The sequence below is a fragment of the Peromyscus maniculatus genome, chromosome 22 (genome assembly GCF_049852395.1).
Source record: "Peromyscus maniculatus bairdii isolate BWxNUB_F1_BW_parent chromosome 22, HU_Pman_BW_mat_3.1, whole genome shotgun sequence".
Lineage (NCBI taxonomy): Eukaryota > Metazoa > Chordata > Mammalia > Rodentia > Cricetidae > Peromyscus > Peromyscus maniculatus.
In genome coordinates this window covers 42,163,274-42,181,611 of record NC_134873.1, presented here as the reverse complement: position 1 = coordinate 42,181,611, position 18,338 = coordinate 42,163,274, and the positions used below count along the sequence as shown (strand labels likewise).

Below are 18,338 nucleotides of genomic sequence, written 5' to 3'. Positions count from 1 at the left end.
GAACTTCTAACACCGTTACCTCAGGGCGCAAGCTTTCACGGACTTTTAGGGCAGTGGTTCTCAACCTTTCTAATGCTGCAACCCTTTAATATAGTTCCTCATGTTGTGGTGACTGTGAATGAGTTTTATCGCATGTGGAGAACCCCAGCTGGCTGGGCCACAGTATCCCATGCGTGCAGGGAACCATGCTGGCATGCTAGGCAGATGCAGCAGCAGACACAGTCACTCACACCCAGGCGCTGCGTCCACATGGAGAGAGTTTATTAGAAAGACAGAGAAAGAGGAAGAGAGAGAAAGGAAGGGGAGGAGTTTTTCCTTAGAATGAGGCTTTCACGGCAGGACACAGGGCGGTGCCACGGGGGTGGGATTTCAAGGGGCAGGTCAGAATATTAACAGTGACCTCCAACTAGAAAATTACTTTCGTTGCTACTTCATAACTGTAATTTTGCTACTGTTATGAATCACAACGTAAACACTTGTGTTTTCTGATGGTCTTAGGTGACTGACTCCCTGTGAAAAGACCGTTTGACCCCCCAGGTTGAGAACCATTGCTTTAGGGGATGCTGATCTAAACTATCACAGCACATTAGGTTCTTTTCCCCCTTAATTGTTAGCATAACATATTACTACAGATGAACACAATACCTACTTTTTTTGCCTTTCCTGGAACTCACTTGGTAGCCCAGGCTGTCCTGGAACTCACTCTGTAGACCAGGCTGGCCTCGAACTCACAGAGATCCACCTGCCTCTGCCTCCCGAGTGCTGGGATTAAAGGCGTGCGCCACCACCGCCCGGCTAATACCTACTTTTTATCTGCAGTGGGAACGCAGTGGGGCTCCAGCTGGCCCTCCTCCTAGGACTTTATAGGGTTGAAATCAAGGTGCTGTGGGATGAGCCCCTTTGTGGAGACTGCATCTACTCCTGAGCCCATTCAGGCTGTTGGTTGGATCTTGGTGGCTTTAGGACTAAAGGCCTTGCTTCCTTGCTGCCTATCATCTAAGGCTACCCACAATCCTCTCGTGTTCCCGGTGCCCCTCCAGTTGGAGACAGCCTTTCTCATGCTTCCTGACTATGCTGCTGCGTCTTTTCTGACGCCAGCTGGACAAAGTTCTGTGCTTTCATGTGCTCATGTGACTAGATCTCATGGACCCATCAGCATAGCCCAAGATCCTCAAGTAGTTGAGGGTCAGTCACCTTAATTGTGTTTGCAAAATCACTTTTGTGACCCTGTGTAATCTAGTTACCACACCCAGAGGATTGGGGCCCTGAACATCTCTGGGGAGCTTTTGCCTTGCCTACTATGCATGGACAGATTATATCTGCTGGGTTATGAAGACGGGCTCTTTGAGAGAGGGAGGGGACCAAATAAAACCACGGAGCGAGAAGCCCTTCCTGAGAAGCAAAGAGAACAATCAACCTTCGTCTGGATACAAACCCAGGCAGTTCCTGCAAACAATGAGCTGTGCATGCAAGCCCTTGGCCAGAGAAAGACCTGAAGGAGATGCAGACAACCACAGACCACAGGGACACGGGGATTGCTGTCATAACATTTCACACACCCTGTGCTTGCCCTTCCCTCAAGCTGTTACAGTGTCAGGCTGGACATCGTCAGTAAACAACTTTGATTTGATACTAGTCACGCCTTGCTTAAAGCACTAGCCTATCCTATGAATGTGATGATGACCCGCAATGCTCACCTTCAGAGAGGAAACCTGTCAACACTTGGGTGTTTTGTAAGATGCCTTTAAAATCTGGCAGTGTATCTCCCTGGCTTACTATGTCTATTTATATGCTTCCTCAGTGTTATTTTTAATGGGTATGTAATTTTCCATTGTATAGTTTCCATTGTATAGTCGAACCATAGTTTATTTAATGAACTCTCTGAGTGTTGACATTTGGCTTGCTCCCAAGTTGTTTTATTATCATCAACAAGCCTGAGATGACCATAACAAAGTTGTTTTTTACAGACCTGTGAAGCAGGATGTCCTCAGACCCTCAGCAGGAATGTGGAGAGGTGCCTGGATGTAGTCACAGACGAGGGATGTTTTGCCTTGTGCCTCCACAAGGCAGGGGGTTTTTGATAGAATCACTGTGTACTCTTCTGTCATGAACTTGACCCAGTGGTTCCTACAGGCTGCAAGAGGGACCCTTGGCATACAAAGAGAAGGAGAAGGTGCTGAGGCTGTGGTACCTGGGGAGGGGCTCCTTGGAGGAAGAGTCATCATTGTGCCAGATGGAGAGTACAGTGGTCTTAGGTTGGGAATGGACCGAGGCGTGAGATTGGCAGGCCGCTGAGCTGTAGAGGGAGTGGCCAAGAAGGCATCTCTAGAAGGCTGTTTCCTTTGGGTTGAAAGAAAGTGGCAATAGGCATGTTTGCAGGGCAGGGGTGTAGCTCAGTGTCGAAACACTTGTTTGATCTTCAGACCCCCCAAAATAAATACTAAAGCTTTCTTACTTCCATGTCGTAGCCAGGGTGGAGATGGTATCTCTCCTGTTTCCACTTTATTCCAGCTCCTGCCTCTGATCCCTTCTACATCCAGAGAAACCTCAACCAGGTCGGTGGGCTGTATCTGTCCAGCCTGGAGCCTGACAGCAGAGTTCATAGAGTGCCCCGTGTATGAAAGCCCACTGTGGTACCTGACTAGGGACAGGGAGTCCACCCACGGCAGCTATTCGGGATCTGAAGGAACTTTCCGGGAGCTTCGCAGGCAGTGGTTGGCTGCCACTGTGCTCTGTGGTTTCCCCAGGATGGATGCAATGAGTCAGCCCACCCCTAGCAAGAAGGGAAAGGAGATCGGGCCCGGGGATGTTAGTAACTGCTTATTTCTGAGGACCAGAGAAACCTCAACCAGTTCAGTGGGCTGTGTCTGTCCAGCGTGGCGCCTGCGGGGAGAGTTGATAGAACACTCAAACAGAGAGGGCAGGGCTGAGGAGTTGGCAATCCTCAAGGAGGAGGCTTGGCCTAAGGTACAAGAGAAGGTGCCCCCCCCCCCACTTCCAGGGCAATAAAAGAAAGGAGTGACAATAATTATACTCAGAACCTGACTCAGGGCTACTTAAAAGACTTTATCTACTTCCTCCAATCCCCTACTTTAGAGTTCCCTGTGGAAAGTGGGCTGATTCCTATAACGAGCTGTGAATCCAAAACTCAGTTTGGAATGATTGTGCACACACTCCTTTGCTCTAGCTTTTGTATTTGAGCGGTGTGCTGGATCGTCTTACGTCAACTTGACACAAGCTGGAGTCGCTGGGAAGGAGGGAACCTTAATTGAGAAAATGCCTCCATCTGGCTGTAAGGCATTTTCTTAATTAGTGATCAGCGGGGGAGGACCCAGCCCATGGTGGGTGGGGCCATCCCTGGGCTGGTGGTCCTGGGTTCTATACAAAAGCAGGCTGAGCAAGCCATGGGAACAAGCCAGTAAGCAGCATTCCTCCATGGCCTCTGCATCAGCTCCTGCCTCCAGGTTCCTGCCCTGCTGGAGTCCCAGCCCTGCCTGAGTTCCTGTCCTGACTCCCTTCAATGATGAACTATGATGTGGAAGTGTAAGTCAAATAAACCCCGGCCTCCCCGACCTTGCTTTTGGTCATGGTGTTTCATCACAGCGATGATAACCCTAACTAAGACAAGTTGGTACAAGGATAGTAAGGTGTTGCTGTGACAGACCCGGCCATGTTATTATGTTATCTGGGGGGTGGGGGGGGATTGTGGAAAGACTTTGGAACTTTGGGTAAGAAAAGCCATTGAGTGTTCAGTGCTTGGCGAGCTGTTCTGGGGGAGTTTAGAAGATGAGAATGTGGAAGGTAAGGCAGACAATGAAGGCCTGACTTGGGAAGTTCCAGAGGGAAGTTTTGAGAGTTCCTTACAGACTATGAGTGCCATTTACTATTTTGGATTGAGAATCTGTAGTTTATGGTCAGCTGGGGCTGAAGAGTCCACTGTGATTAATAAGAGACAGAACCACTGAAGTGAAACCTTTGCTTTCCTGGGACAATAGATGCTGGTTAGTTGGAGCTGAGAAATGAGTGGTGACTCAGAAGAGACCAGCATCACCGAGGTGAAATCTTCTGGGAAGTGTTTCCTCGGGGTCAGCACTCAGAAGCTGTTCCAGAGGAGGCCAAGGTGGTACCTTATGCTGGCAGCTGAACTTCGTAATGTGTAGGAGTCACCCAGGTGGTACTACTTTGGAAGTCACGAAGAGATCGTAGAGAGCAGGCTTGGCATCATGTGGGAGGGCTGGAGTGCCCGCAGAGAGCCCAGGAGGAGCTATTGGTGAAAGTGCAGCCCAGTTGCAGCAGAAGACTCCAACTTTTTGGGGATGCCAGTACCGTGGGATGACCACCAAAAACACTGGCAGGTATGGAGTGGAGCCAGACTGAGCCTAGAAGACAAGCTGTGTGTGAAGAGGCAGGGAAGTGAAGTGAGCCAGGCCCCTCAGAGGAGCCCAGAAGATTGTGAGTAAATCCTAGAAAGTTGGGCATTAAGTTATTTACACTTTTGGGGTTTGATTTTGCTATGTTCAGATTGTGACTGTGCCCTGGTTCTTCCCTCTTGAAGTAAGAAAATATTTCATTTATTTTTCATTTGATGAGATCCCACAGTTGAGAGACTTTGGATTTTTAAAAGACTTTTGGATTTTAAAGAGACTGAATTTTTTTTAAGTGTTCCAAATTTTAAAGATGGTGGAACTTTAAAAATTTGGGATATTTTATATTGTAATGTTCATGTTAATGTGGTGGTATCTTGCGGGATGAATGAGAAAGGAAAAGTTGTGGATTAATAGTGATGTGTTTGTATGTCAAGCTGACAAGGGGTCAGATGTGCTGGCTAGTTTTATGTCAACTCGACACAAGCTAGAGTCACTGGAAAGGAGGGACACTCAATTGAGAAACTGCCTCCATAAGATCAGGTTGTAGGCAAGCCTGTAGGGCATTTTCTTAATTAGTGATTGATGGGGAAGGGCCCACCCTATTGTGGGTGGTGCCATCCCTGGGTTGGTGGTCCTGGGTTCTATAAGAAAGCAGACTGAGCAAGCCATGAGGAGCAAGCCAGTCAGCAGCACCCCTCCCTGGCCTCTGCATCAGCTCCTGCCTCCAGGTTCCTGCCCTGTTTGAGTTCCTGTCCTGACTTCCTTTAGTGATGGACTATGATGTGGAAGTGGTAGTGGAAGAAACCCTCTCTTCCCCAGCTTGCTTTTGATCAAGGTGTTTCATCACAGCGATAGAAACCCTGACTAACACAAGGGGGAAGCTGTCTTTCAAGTCCACTTACTGTGTTTGTGTTAATGTTAAGTGTTACCTCTCCACTGTGAATCCATACTGAGGAACTGGCCATAGGTTATCAGAACCCATAAAGAAGAGCAGCAATGTGAAGGAATGTGGGTCCAAGACAATAGCGAGGGCCTTCTCATTACAATGGGACCTTTCAATGCAAATGGGGACTTACAGTAAATTTTGTGGACATGTGTTTCCATGGAGATTCACTGAAGGGCCTAGTACTGCATTAGCTGCTTTCTTTTTCTTTTCTTTTCTTTTCTTTTCTTTTTTTTTTTTTTTTTTTTTTTTTGCTGTAAGCTAGAGTCGACTGGAAACCTGGCTGAATTCCTCATAGAGTAGTGTTGTCTGTCCATTGTTGGGTCAAAACATCTGAGATCCTTTACTTAAAGCAGAAGGGCTAATTTTCGCTTATAGTTATAGTACATATTAGCTGGGCCTGTGGCTACAAAGTATGCATGTATGTGTTGGGGTCATGGGGTAGAGGAAGTCTCCTCACCAGGGTCACAACATCCCCTTCCAGGATACACCACTGAGGACCAACCCTCGTCAACTAGGCCCCACCCCTTAAAAGGTTCCACCATCTTCCCATAATGCCGCAGCTTTGGGGTCCAAACCTTTGGAGGATGTTTGAGATGAGACTATACACAGCCTGTGAGCGTGTGAGTTCTGAATAATAAAAAATAAACTTGAAAACCCACTAGAGAGGTATTTTGCTAATGATCTTTTAATGAAAATTAAGGAAGGATCAGTGGTTTACTAAAGGAATCTTCACAGTGTTCGATGGGGCTAAATATATTCGGAGAGGCTTTGATGAGAGTACTAGAATCATCTGAGCTTATGGTTGAAAACACTGCTCTTGGGTCCTGTTACGGAGATTCTGATCCAATGAGTCCACAGGGGCCTGAGAGGCTGCATTTTAAGGAAGCATTGGTGGGGATGCTGATGCAGGGAGTTCCCAAATACAAACTGATGAAACTGCCTAGGGAGAATGGGCCAGATACTGTGGGCACAGGCTATTCTGAGAATAAGCCCGGGCATGAAGTTTGCCTCTGCCCATTCTGAGTGGGAAAATGGGTTAGGCTGGTTCCTATAGCGACAGGGAGGACACAGAAGGAACAGGGTCTAGACAGAGTGAGTGGGCTGTCTGTATTGGGGAAAATTTTGGTTTGATCTTTCAGTTGTCGAAACTTAAAAGGAAATGAAGGGCTTTAGATGTAGGCGGGCACGGAGAATGAGGCTTAGTCGCCAGGGTCAGTGAAGCAGAGAGGATGGAAGGGACCTTTGGGGGAAGGATGGAAGGGTATATGAAGCATGATCAGGGTGTGGGGGTGGGCAGGTGCACATACTCTGGCACTGATTCCATGCCCTGGGCTGTATATATGCCATCCCGTTCACTCCCACGCAGCACTCTGGGATAGGTAAGAACGTTCTCTCTCCAGAGAAGGGGGTGCTGCCTTCCAAAGGCTAACTCCAGCATGGAGGTCAGGGTTACAGTCCAGGGGCATGCGGTCCCCAAGCGTTTGCTTCTTACCAGGCACTTCTTAATCAAGACACTGATGTGTAACCACTCACCCATATTTACGAGTATTCCTTATTCCACTTACCCATAGAAACAGCTTTTACTAAATGCACTGAGGCAGGGGCTGGGACTGATGTAGCCACTGGGAGGAGTATGTTCTGGATGCAGATAGGAAATTATCGGAGGCGCAACCCTCACTTGGCAAACAGTTGTAAGATCTCAAGAGGAAAACTGCTGGCTGTAGGAGCAAGAAAGCAGGGGAACTTAATTTAGACGGGAGGGTCAGAGAAGGACCCTGTGGGAATGTGATATTTAAGCTGAGACTTGAAGGGTGGATAAGGAATCAGGGGAAGGATGTTCCAGAACTTTGCTGTCCAAAAGAATTTTGTGTGATGATGGAAACATTCCGTATCGTGCCATCTAATCTGATGGTCACAGCGCATGTGGCTACTGAGCAGTTGAACTATGTCTAATGTGACTGAGGAGCTGAATTTTCAGTCTTAACGGATGGCAATTAACTTTAATATATGTGTATACATACATATGTTTGCATTGTGTGTGTGTAAATGCTCATGGGGGTGCACATGTGCAAAGTGCAATGTGTGAAGGGCAGAAGGCCACCTTAAGTCTTGGTGCACGAGGATTTCTACCTTTTGTTTAAAGCAGTGTCTCTCATTGGCTTGGACTGTTGCCATGGAAGCCGGGCTACCTGGCCTGCAAGCTTCTATGGCCCTTCCTGTTCTCTCCTCCCAGCTAGCTATCCCCATGGTTACAGGTGTGCCTGGTTTTCCACACACATGAGCTTCAGTTATGGGGCATGGCTTTATTTCAAGCGAGTAAATGGTAGAAGGGTAGGAGAGGCATCCCTGGGAGGAGATGAACATGTGGAAGGAAGGCATATACTTAGGGGGGTACACCAGCACTCTTGTCTCGCTAACAGGCCTCACTCTGTGACACTGGGTTTGTTTCTACCTCCCCTCCCTAGGTCAGGCTGCTCAGGACTGAATGATTCAGTTAGGCTTGTAGGAGACACTGGAGTCTACCTTATAGGGAGTCATGGTACCATGACCATCTTACAGCATTTCTTCTTGGAGTATGGACAGATGAGCTGTGACTATAATATCCCATATATTACACCCCCTAGTCAATACTCAGGTTTATTGTTCTCACATTTAAGTTGTCACTATACTTAATAGGATAATTAGGAAGGCTACCCATACCCGAAGGCTCTTGAACTGCAAATACCATACTCTTCACCTTCAAGCCATTATTTCCACACCGCCCCCCTGGCATCTTTCAAATCTCATAAATACTTTTGTTTTTAAATGAGAAACTTGATCTCACAGTAATTTCATGATCTGAGCATCAATCCTGTCTGCTGGGCAAAGGCATTAGGCAAAGAGAGGTGTATGTAGCATGCATTGGGTGGGTAGTGGCTGAGTAAGACAGAAATCCGGGTAAACTGACTCAAATCTCCACATTTTTCTCAGGTCTAGAAACTCAGCTGATCTGGATCATGTGGAGTTGGTCCCTCACACGTACTAGCTGTAGCTAGATGGTATAGCTTTGTGACCTTCGTTGGACCTTTAGTCATTTCCACAGCTGCTGACAGGGGGTGGAGCCTGTGGCAGCTAGTTTTACTGGTCAGTTTGACACAAGCTAGAATCTAGTGAGAAGGAAGTGATGGATTGTCTGGATTAGACTGGCCTGTGGGCATGTCTGTGAGGGATTGTTTCAATTACTAAGTGAAGTAATGTAGGGAGACTAAGTCTACTGTGGCCAAGACCTTTCCCTAGGCATATGATCATGGACTATATACATGTAGAGCACAAATATGCATTCATGTATTGGTGAAATTATTAAGGCCACTCCACGTAGTTAAAAGGGAGGTTTATTCTGTGAGGTAACTTACAAGTGAAGGGATAGTTTACAGGATCTGGGAAAGGTGTGGCGCAGTCCGGCGGTGGTCTCTGGAGAACTCTGCTCGGTCTACCTCCAGCATCCAGGGTCCAGGAACCAAGAGAGCTGGCGCGTCCAGATCTTGGGTCTTCAGGGTCCTCTCTTGGCCCTGCCTTGTAGGCGTGACAGTTACCTAAGCATCAATGGGGGTTGGAACTTCCAGATCAAAGCTGGAATGGCTACCCACTACATTCATCCATTCATTCTCGGGTCAGATGTAACTAGCTGCTTCCAGGTCATCATAGCAAGGAAGTCAAGGCAGGAATTATGAGCCAAAACAAGTCCTTTGGGAGACCCTAAGGTTGCATTTTGTCAGGGTATTTTATCACAGGAATAGAGATGAAGCCAGAACAGCACCACACGTACTGTAGGGCTTGGCCGTATCCCCACGCTGCTTCCTACAGGGAAAACAGCTTTGTCTTTTGTGCCCACTCAGAATCCAGGCTGCCTAAGTGCTAGGCACTGTGCTAAGTGCTCCATGCACATTATATAAGTCAACTTCAAAACTGTCTTGTATGATTATTACTGTTCCTGAGAATGGAGGTCAGGAAAATTATAGTAAACGTAATAGAGAAATTGGGCTGTTTGTTGTTCAACTGACTGAGGAGAAGTCTTGTGACCACAAAGAAGCCTGCATGGGGACATTTGCCGAAACATCGGCGCTTGCCATAACTTGGCAGCGAATCGAGTTGCCTTTGAGTAAGTGAATGGACAAAGAAACCATGATAGGTCTAGACAATGGAATATCATCCAGCCCTGTAAAGAAGGGGGCTGTGAGTCCATTAAAGACCCAGAGAAACCTTCTGCATGTCACTGAATGAACAAAACTCATCTGAAAGGGCTATTTGTGGCACGAATCCAGCTCTACGGTCTTCTGGAAAGGGCAAAGTTGTGAGACAACACAAAGATCGGCGATCATTAGAGGCTTGGAGGCAGCAGAGGACAAACAAGTGAAGTTGGGGGCAGATTTTCAGGGCAGCAAAATTCTATATAATACTACAATGCTGTGGAATAATGCTTTTTTACTTTGGTTTAGTAAAACACTGATTGGTCAGTAGCCAGGCAGGAAGTATAGGCGGGATAAGCAGACAAGGAGAATTCTGGGAAGAAGAAAGCTAAGTGAGGAGATGCCAGCCTGCCGTCTAGGGAGCAGCATGTAATGGCACACAGGTAAAGCCACAGAACATGTAATGCCATACAGATGAACAGAAATGGGCTGAGTTTAAGTGTAAGAGCTAGTCAGTAGTAAGCCTGAGCTAATAGCTGAGCAGTTTTAATTAATATAAGCCTCTGTGTGTTTAGTTGGGTCTGAGCAGCTGCGGACTGGGTGGAACACAGGAAAACTTCCAGCTATACTATGATGTTGGATGTGTGTTATTAGATACAACTATACAGCAATTCTGAGCATGAGCTCTACTGTAAACTATGGACTTTGGCCAATAACATTGTATAGCTTTAAGCTCATCCACTGTAAATACAAACAACTGAGTCAGACTGGTTGGAAACATTGAAGCTGGGCTGCTGCATCTGCCTCAGTTCAGAGTACAGGGTGTAGGGTTTTCCCTCCCTGCTACCCGTCATGACAGGGAGGTTGCCCAGGAAGGGGCTGTGACCTTAGGGGAGGCAACTCTGCTCTATTGAAGCCATGCTGAAGGGGCTGTCATTAGCAGAAGCCTTGAAAGAGTGAGTCCTTCAGTACTAGGGGTTGGGGCAGATCTGGGCAGCTCACCGTCGCATCTCTAGTGGTCCGTCTTCTATGCCGCTTCTTCCTTTCTGGTTCCGTGGCACAAGAGTCCAAACATATCCAAGTGGCCGCCATAGTTCGGTTCAATGAAGTCTTCGCATGATCCCCAGGAGGCGCTTCCCTTTTTGAAAAATGAGGATTTGTAACCTGTAGATCCCAGAGATGTAGAGGTAGGAAAAAAACTGCTCAGGAGGACACAGACAGTATGGTGGTGGGACATCTTCCTAGACCCACACATTTTACCTAGGGGATAAAGATCCTTAGAGGGACACCTTAGGAGAGAATAACCAGATAGAACTCAAAACTGAAATGGTGACCACTTCAATGTCGTGCCATGTTTACATAGATGTTTTGGCAGAGGCTACTCTGGGAGAAGAAAGGTTAGTTTGAACTAACACACGCAAGTCGTTTTGTGCTTGAGGAGCCCAGAGGTGTCCTTCCTGCTTAGCGGACACGTAGCTGTAACCTTGTCCCTTCTCCACCCCCTTCACACAGCTTTCGCCTTAGGTCTGAAAGTCTCCTTCAGCCTTAGCTTTACTCCAGAGGCCCCCACCCTAAGCTAGCCTGAACCATCCATTCCTTGGGATGCTGAAAGGTCAGAAAGCACCCAGGAGGTAGAGCCTGGCAGGCAGGGTTGTGAAGGGAACATTTAGAAAAGAAAATGCAGCTTGCTTTGTCCCTTGGTGATAGCATCCGACCCTTCTCCAAGTATCCTTCATTCCATGTCTCGGCTACAAGGAGGAACAACAGGCCTTGGATGGGTTTAATTCTAGTGTTTCCAGGACGCCTGTATGCTTTTCTTCCCAGGCCTTTCAGTTTGTGGAGGTACCTCCTCTGCTTCCAGAATTTTTCTACCTAGGCTGTGGCAGGGCCTTTGGGGCTGATGATGACCTCACCTGTCTCAGACTGGGGAGCTCTGGAGAGTGAGTTGCCCTCAAGGGTACTGTTGTTTATAGGACCCGAAACAGTAGGGATCTTGGGGGTCTCTGGTTGTTTTTTTTTCTTTTCCTGACAGCCAGCTGGACAGGAATTCCAGACTGTATGTATTTATGGAAGGCTGCGGGGGGTCTTGAGAAAGGAAAGTGACATATTGACCTCTAGTCTGAGGAGCCTGGGATCAGAGAGCTTCTTCCTGCCTCTTCCAGCCTGTTGCCTAAGCCAGGATGCTGAAGAGTCAGCCACGCTGCACCACCAAGAGGGGACCTCAGCAGCAGAGCCTCTCACAAACTCTGGGAAGTCACCCCCACTTTTACAAGACTTTCAGAATGTCATTCGAGGGCACCGCTGTGCTGTCCTCAACCTAGGGGAACTTTTCAAGTTCCAGGTATGTTCACATCAATGCGCAGAGCTGGTCTATCCCAGGATAGCTATGAATGCAACCCAACACGAAATTACAAGCTGGCTTAAAACATTATTGGAGGTGTGGTGTCTGCTGGAGAGACGGCTTAGCAGTTAGGAGCACTTGGTACTCTTGCAGAGGACCTAAGTTCAGTTCCCAGCACCCATATCAGGCCACTCACAAGTGCCTGTAACTCTGCTTTCAGGGGATCCAGTGCCCTCTTCTGGCCCCCTTATGTACTGAAAGCCCTGTGGTTACTTGTCTAAGCAGCTATATATATAAATACTAAATTAAAAAGGAAACCCTTATGAGAGGTTCATTTTTTTGAGAATTATTTTTTTGTAAGTTGGTCTCATGGTTCTTGGGTGAGCATTTTGTACATGACAACATTGTGTCCCGATATCAAAAGGCTGGACATGCTACCCGCATGAGAAAGGATTGAGACAAGGGCGTGGGTAACAAGTGCGAACTAAGTAAGTCCTGTTCAGAGCTATTCATAGTCTGTTACTGACCACATGTGCACCGCTTTGCTCTACAGCCTAACCACATCCCAATGCCTCCCCATCTTAAGTACTCACTCCCTGGCCACACGGCAGCCCCGAAGAAATGTCAGCAAGCTGCTGTGTGGTTCTTCGAAGGAGGACCCCATGTGGCTGACCACTACCTCCCTCCCCACCGGCCCCAGACCTGGATATTTTCACAGGATGCTTACCAGTCCTGGCACAGACAAGAGCTCCTCTTTCTACAGCAGTTCTGCTCTTGGCAGGCAGGTATGAAAAGAGCTGAAAGCAGGCATCATGGACTTAATTACTGCTCTCTGGAGCAGCTGGCATGGGTCTGGAACGCTCCTAATGGAGGGTCTGTCTGTGGGACAAGAGCAGGCATTTTGAGCTTTAAGTAGGGAGATGACAGACCACAGCCAATGGTAGCCAGTCAAGGCAGTGTGTTCTTGCTCTGTCCACCCTTCTGTCTTAGGGGTGAGGTGTGGTACTCAGATGAACTCTGTGGCTGACCAGGAGGAATCTGAGGTCAGGATGGGGTAGGACAAGTCAGGGATAGCCCTCCGAGGAAGTGAAGCCATGCATGGGTTTGCCCATAAGGTATGTGTCTTTTTGCATTTACTTCACTCAACAAATGTTGATCAAGGATCAGTATTGTTCACCAAACATTTTTCTTTCTTGAAGGCACAAGGGTGAGTTAGTCAAATACTCTGTCTTTTCTGTTTCTCTTAGTTGGTACTTGGGTTCAGCCTTGAGTTTATGGAGTCTATATAGGCTCCACAGACACTGTGACTCTGTAAGCATCACATCAGATTTGAACCCAGGCCTAAGGCACTCTTATGGATGATCCTGGAGCCTCCAGAGAAGATGTATGTCTTCTGGCAGTGTCCTCTTTAGATCATCTTGGCTGCCCAAGATGGCTTTTCTTGGTACCATGAAGAGTTGTTTTAGTCTCAGGAGCATGGAGGGGGAAATCCTAGGCAGCCAGTCACTCTTGAGAGTTTGGATGAGCAAGAACCAACAAGAGAATTGACCTTTCCATCTGCATTAGAGCTGGTGAGCTATGGAGGATCAAGCCCAAGGTCTTTGTGGAGGCTGGCTTTACCCACCATATTCCAGTCCAAATGGCTGACCCCTCTAAATCTCATATTGAAATGTGATTGTCACTGGGTCCGTATTGGGAGGTGGGGCTTTTTAAATGCTGATGAAGTTTTCAGTGGGGGAGGGGAGGTCCATGAATTTCTCTTTGAAATTCTTACTTTTTCAAGACTGGGCTAGTCACCAAAGAGTGAATTGTGTAGGGCCAGGACTCCTTTATATTTTCTGTCTTCTACACATATTCACCTACCTTTCCATATTCTAATTAGGGTAACATAAAGCTTTTGCTAAGCCGGGCGGTGGTGGCGCACGCCTTTAATCCCAGCACTCGGGAGGCAGAGCCAGGCGGATCTCTGTGAGTTCGAGGCCAGCCTGGACTACCAAGTGAATTCCAGGAAAGGCACAAAGCTACACAGAGAAACCCTGTCTCGAAAAACCAAAAAAAAAAAAAAAAAAAAAAGCTTTTGCTAGAAAATATGGGTGCCATGTTTTTTGATTTCCCAACCTCCAGAAGATGAGTGAAAACCAAACCTCTTTTCTGTGCAAGTTCCCAGTTTTCAGTATTCTGTTATAGCAACAGAGAGTAGATAAAGATGCCCTCTGCCCACCCCCATGAAACAGCCTCTCCTCCCGTGGCCTGTGTGGGCTACACCTGACTTTCTTCACTCACATCGTGTCTCCTAAAACCACCTGTCTAGTGTGCTCAAGTGCTGAAGAACTGTAAAAGCCAGGCTCAGGTGGTAAGGAGCTTGCTGTGCAAGAATGACAACCTGAGTTTGGATCCCCAGTAACCACGCAAGAGGTAAAATAGTGTATGTCAATAATCTCAGGTGGAGGGAGGCAGAGAGAGGAAGTTCTTAGGGCTTGCTCATCAGCCAGATTAGTGGAAATGAGTGGATTCCAGGTTCAGTGGCAGACCTTGTCTCAAGATAGATAGATGATAGATAGATGATGGATAATAGATAGATAGATGATGGATAATAGATAGATGATGGATAATAGATAGATGATGGATAATAGATAGATGATGGATAATAGATAGATGATGGATAATAGATAGATGATGGATAATAGATAGATGATGGATAATAGATAGATAGATGATAGATAGATGATAGATAGATGATAGATAGATGATAGATAGATAGATAGATAGATAGATAGATAGATAGATAGATAGATAGATAGACAGATGTGGAGACCTATTGAGGAAGAAGCCTAATATCTACCTCTAGATGACACACACTTACACTTACATCCACACCCATCTCCCTTACCCCAACACAGCAAAAACAAATCAAGAATTTCAAAAGCAGGGTGTGTTTGGCATAAGATTCAGGTTGGGCACAAGAATCCTGGATGATCAGACTGCCAGTTTCTTTCTCTGCGCTTGCCTCTGCTGTCTTTGTTTTCTTCCGTGGCATGGTTTCCTTGAGAGCTGCTCTGTGCCAGGCTCTGAACTTACCTGAGCTTCCTTAGTCTTCAAAATGGTCTTGTGGAGAAGCGCCAGGAAACCTCCTTCCTCAGAAGGACTTGAAGCTTGGCCAGAAGTCCATTTGTGCAGAACACCCCAACTTGTCACAGGGTTGGGTCCTCATTGGCCGAGCTCAATTCTTAACAGGTGAGCTAGTTCGACCCTTCGTTCCAGGGCAGGCTTCATGCTTGTGCCTTTCACAGGGAAGTCTGAGCTTGGTCCTTACACCTGTCATTTAGTTCATTCAAAAAGGTGGGTGGTTTTCCCCCCTCTTCTTGAAAGGCCTGCAACTTGGCTTTCCCGGATGTTAGGGTAAAATCTCCCCAGTCCAAAAGCCCAGAAATCTTATGGGGTCACTTACTACACCCTGATCTCTCAATCTATCATCCTAACGCCCTCAGGGGGGAACCACAGAGATGAGGGAAGGTTAATGTGTGTGCAGAGTCTTGCTCCAATTCTCCTGTTGATACAGTCTCAGGCAAGTCATAAACCTGTTAAACTATGTTTTCATCACCAGTGAGGTGGAAGTACAATGAGGCTCTCATAGTGTTGGTGGTGGGTTAGTAGAGGTAAGTCACAGTAGGCATGGAGTGAGGCACCTGACATCACATGAACACTTCATAGTTACTGTCTGTTATGGGTCAGCAAAAGCTCTGAAATCCTGTGCTTGTCAAAACCATTGGGAAGTAAAATCCTGTCCTCGCACATGGCTGGAGTGAGATTTTATTTATCCCAGGCCATATGAATGTACACATGTTTCGCTGTGGGAATGTTAGTGGAGTGGTCATACTCTGGATGTTGCTGGGGTCATTATGGGATATATTGAACATATACCATATCTGTTCTCTAAAATATACAGGTTTTGGAATTCCCAGTCTCTGGAGGGAGTTGAGGGTGAGGGGACAGAATATGATGAAAATATATGGTGTATAAAAAATTGAATAAAAAAAAGCATAGTGGCATGCCCCCTCCAAGTGAGTTCCAAGGGAGTATCTATCAACTCAAGAGCTCTGAGAGCCCAAAACTCTCGAAGTATGGATTCTTTCTTATCTTCTTAAGGAATTATAGATGCTACTTAAGGGCAGATTGAAGTCCTCGGAAATAGTCATATCTTGTTCCTTGCCTCTTCTAATCATTAGGGGGATTTCTATAGTGGCTCAGTCTTGAGTGAGAAAACCTTTAAGAACTATTTCAATTCCCCAGTTGCAGTAATGGGTAACAATGGGTAACACCCTTGCTATTTTTTTTTTTTTTTGTCCAGCATTTTGTGAGGCCAGGCTTGGGACAGAGGGAACAGAACAACTGTGCACCCCCAAGAAATCTGTGTTGTCTTTGAAGATTCAAGAAATGGAAACCTTAAAGTAGTAACACGTTAGGAGGTCAGACTAGCTAAGGATAGCACATATTAGAACATGCAGTTAATTTTCAAGGGAGTAACCAAGATGGTGGCTCCACAGGCATTCAGAAAAGGGATCCCAAGTGTCAGGAAGGTAGTGTAAGGCCAGATAACTCCTAGTAGAGCCCCCAGGAATGAGTGAATGAGAAAGGAGAGAAGAGGGAGCCTGGGGAGGTGGCTCACCCAGTGAAGCTTGCTTTACAAGCAGGAGGACCTGAGTTTGATTCCCAGATTCCATGTAAGGAAAAAGCTGGACTTAGTGGTGTGCTTCTGAAATCCCAGTGCTGGAGAGGCAGAGAGAGGCGGAGCCTTGGGGCACAATGACGGGCATCCAGTCCAGCCTGCTTAGCAAGGTCCCTGCTAATGAGAGACCCTAACTCACAAAGAGAACAAGGTGAATAACACCTGAAGTTATTCTCTGGCCTCCACATGCATGCACACACATGTTCTTCCCTACACTCGTGTGCATTTGCACACACACACACACACACACACACACACACACACACACACACACACAAAGAATAAAAGGAGAGAAGAGAAACTAAGGATGGAGTAGAGCGAGAAGTAGGACTTTGAATTTTCATTCCCCATCTATTTACTAGGTGACTTGGACAACTTTGCTGACTGTTTTTATTTTCTCACTTAAAGATACATTTATTTTTATTTTCTCTGTGTGAATGTTTTGCCTACTGGTATGTATGTGCACCATGTGTGTTTCTGGTGCTAGCAAAAGTCCAAACATCCCCTGGAGCTGGAGTTACAGATGGGTGTGAATTGCTATGTGGGTGCTGAGAACTGAACCTGTGTCCTCTGCAAGAACAACAAATGCTTTTTACCACTGAGCCATTTCTCCAGCCTCTATTTCCCCATTTGTATCATGGAGATGTTATATATCTAACCAACCATGATTCTTATGAGTACTAGAATGTTCTCTTATTTATTTGTTTGTTTGTTTATTTAATTCTTTATTTATTTTTAGTAGCCACAGTCCTTGGAAATTTGGCTATAGAATCTCAATTCTTACTGAGTCCACACTGCCGGCGAACCACAGCTGGGCACTTTGCAGACTGGTTTAAAACTACAAACTCAAAAACTGTATAAGTCAGGGAGACAAAATAAACAGCCATTTAAGCATCAAAAAAAGCATACAAATAACTCCTTAAGTCATGACAACACATGAAATGCTTTCCTTCTCAGACCCTTTCATAACTCTATTAAGGCATGTCCTTAGGCCAGCAAAGGAGAGTGGAAGCTGGTCCACTCCTGGGACCTTTATTTTCAGGTCAGAAAGTTTTGTTATGGAGAGAACTCACTTCGTCTGTTCGTAGAACACTTGGCTTCTATGTAGCACAGCACCACCCCTGGCTAGGTTCTTGTGGTGGGTGATTGTCCTGGTGTCTTGGTTTCCATGTCATTGCCCAGTCTTAGCAGGTCACACAGACAACCAAACTGCCCGAACCCTGTATGTCTATGAGGGGAGAGGTGAAAGGGAATAAAAGTCAAAAGGCTATCCTCAGCAGACGTGGAGGGCAAGAGAGACCTAACCCAGAAGGGAAAGTGGAAGAAGTTTCCAGAATGGAATTAGTATTAGAGCCTTCCCCACCAGTGGCGAGTTCAGAAAGAAAAGAGGGAAATGTTCTTAAAGAAAAGAGGGAAATGTTCACAGGAAGAAGGACTCTAACACTGCCATGTCTTACCTGGTCCAGAGGGCTCCCCCAGATTCCTCATCTCAGTTATACATGATCAGGTTCATGCACTGAGAAATACGTATATCATCATTAGTTAGAACAAATAGTCTTGGCCCCTCCTCCTAGCCCACCTCCATCCCCTAGGCACTTGGTTTCTTGATGTGGGCTCGGGGTCCCCTTAGTTCCTCCCTGCTGCCCCTTTCAGCTTTCCTTTTAGCCCATCTCAATTCCTCTGTGTGGTAGTTTGAATGTAATAGGCCTCCCATAAGCCTATAGGGATTGGCACTATTAGGAGATGTGGCTTTGTTGGAGTAGGTGTGGCCTTGTTGGAGGAAGTGTGTCAC

At 46.6% G+C, this 18,338-nt stretch overlaps 1 long non-coding RNA gene across 1 annotated transcript; it reads right to left on the bottom strand.

Annotated features, from left to right (window-relative positions):
• Positions 1 to 12,552: 12,552 nt before the first annotated feature.
• LOC143270216 (uncharacterized) lies at positions 12,553 to 18,117 on the bottom strand. The gene is made up of 3 exons (XR_013047255.1): positions 18,004 to 18,117; positions 17,620 to 17,774; positions 12,553 to 12,699 (listed from the first exon to the last, which is right to left on the bottom strand). It is a non-coding gene; the product is annotated as an uncharacterized LOC143270216 (long non-coding RNA).
• Between the last annotated feature and the right edge of the window lie 221 nt (positions 18,118 to 18,338).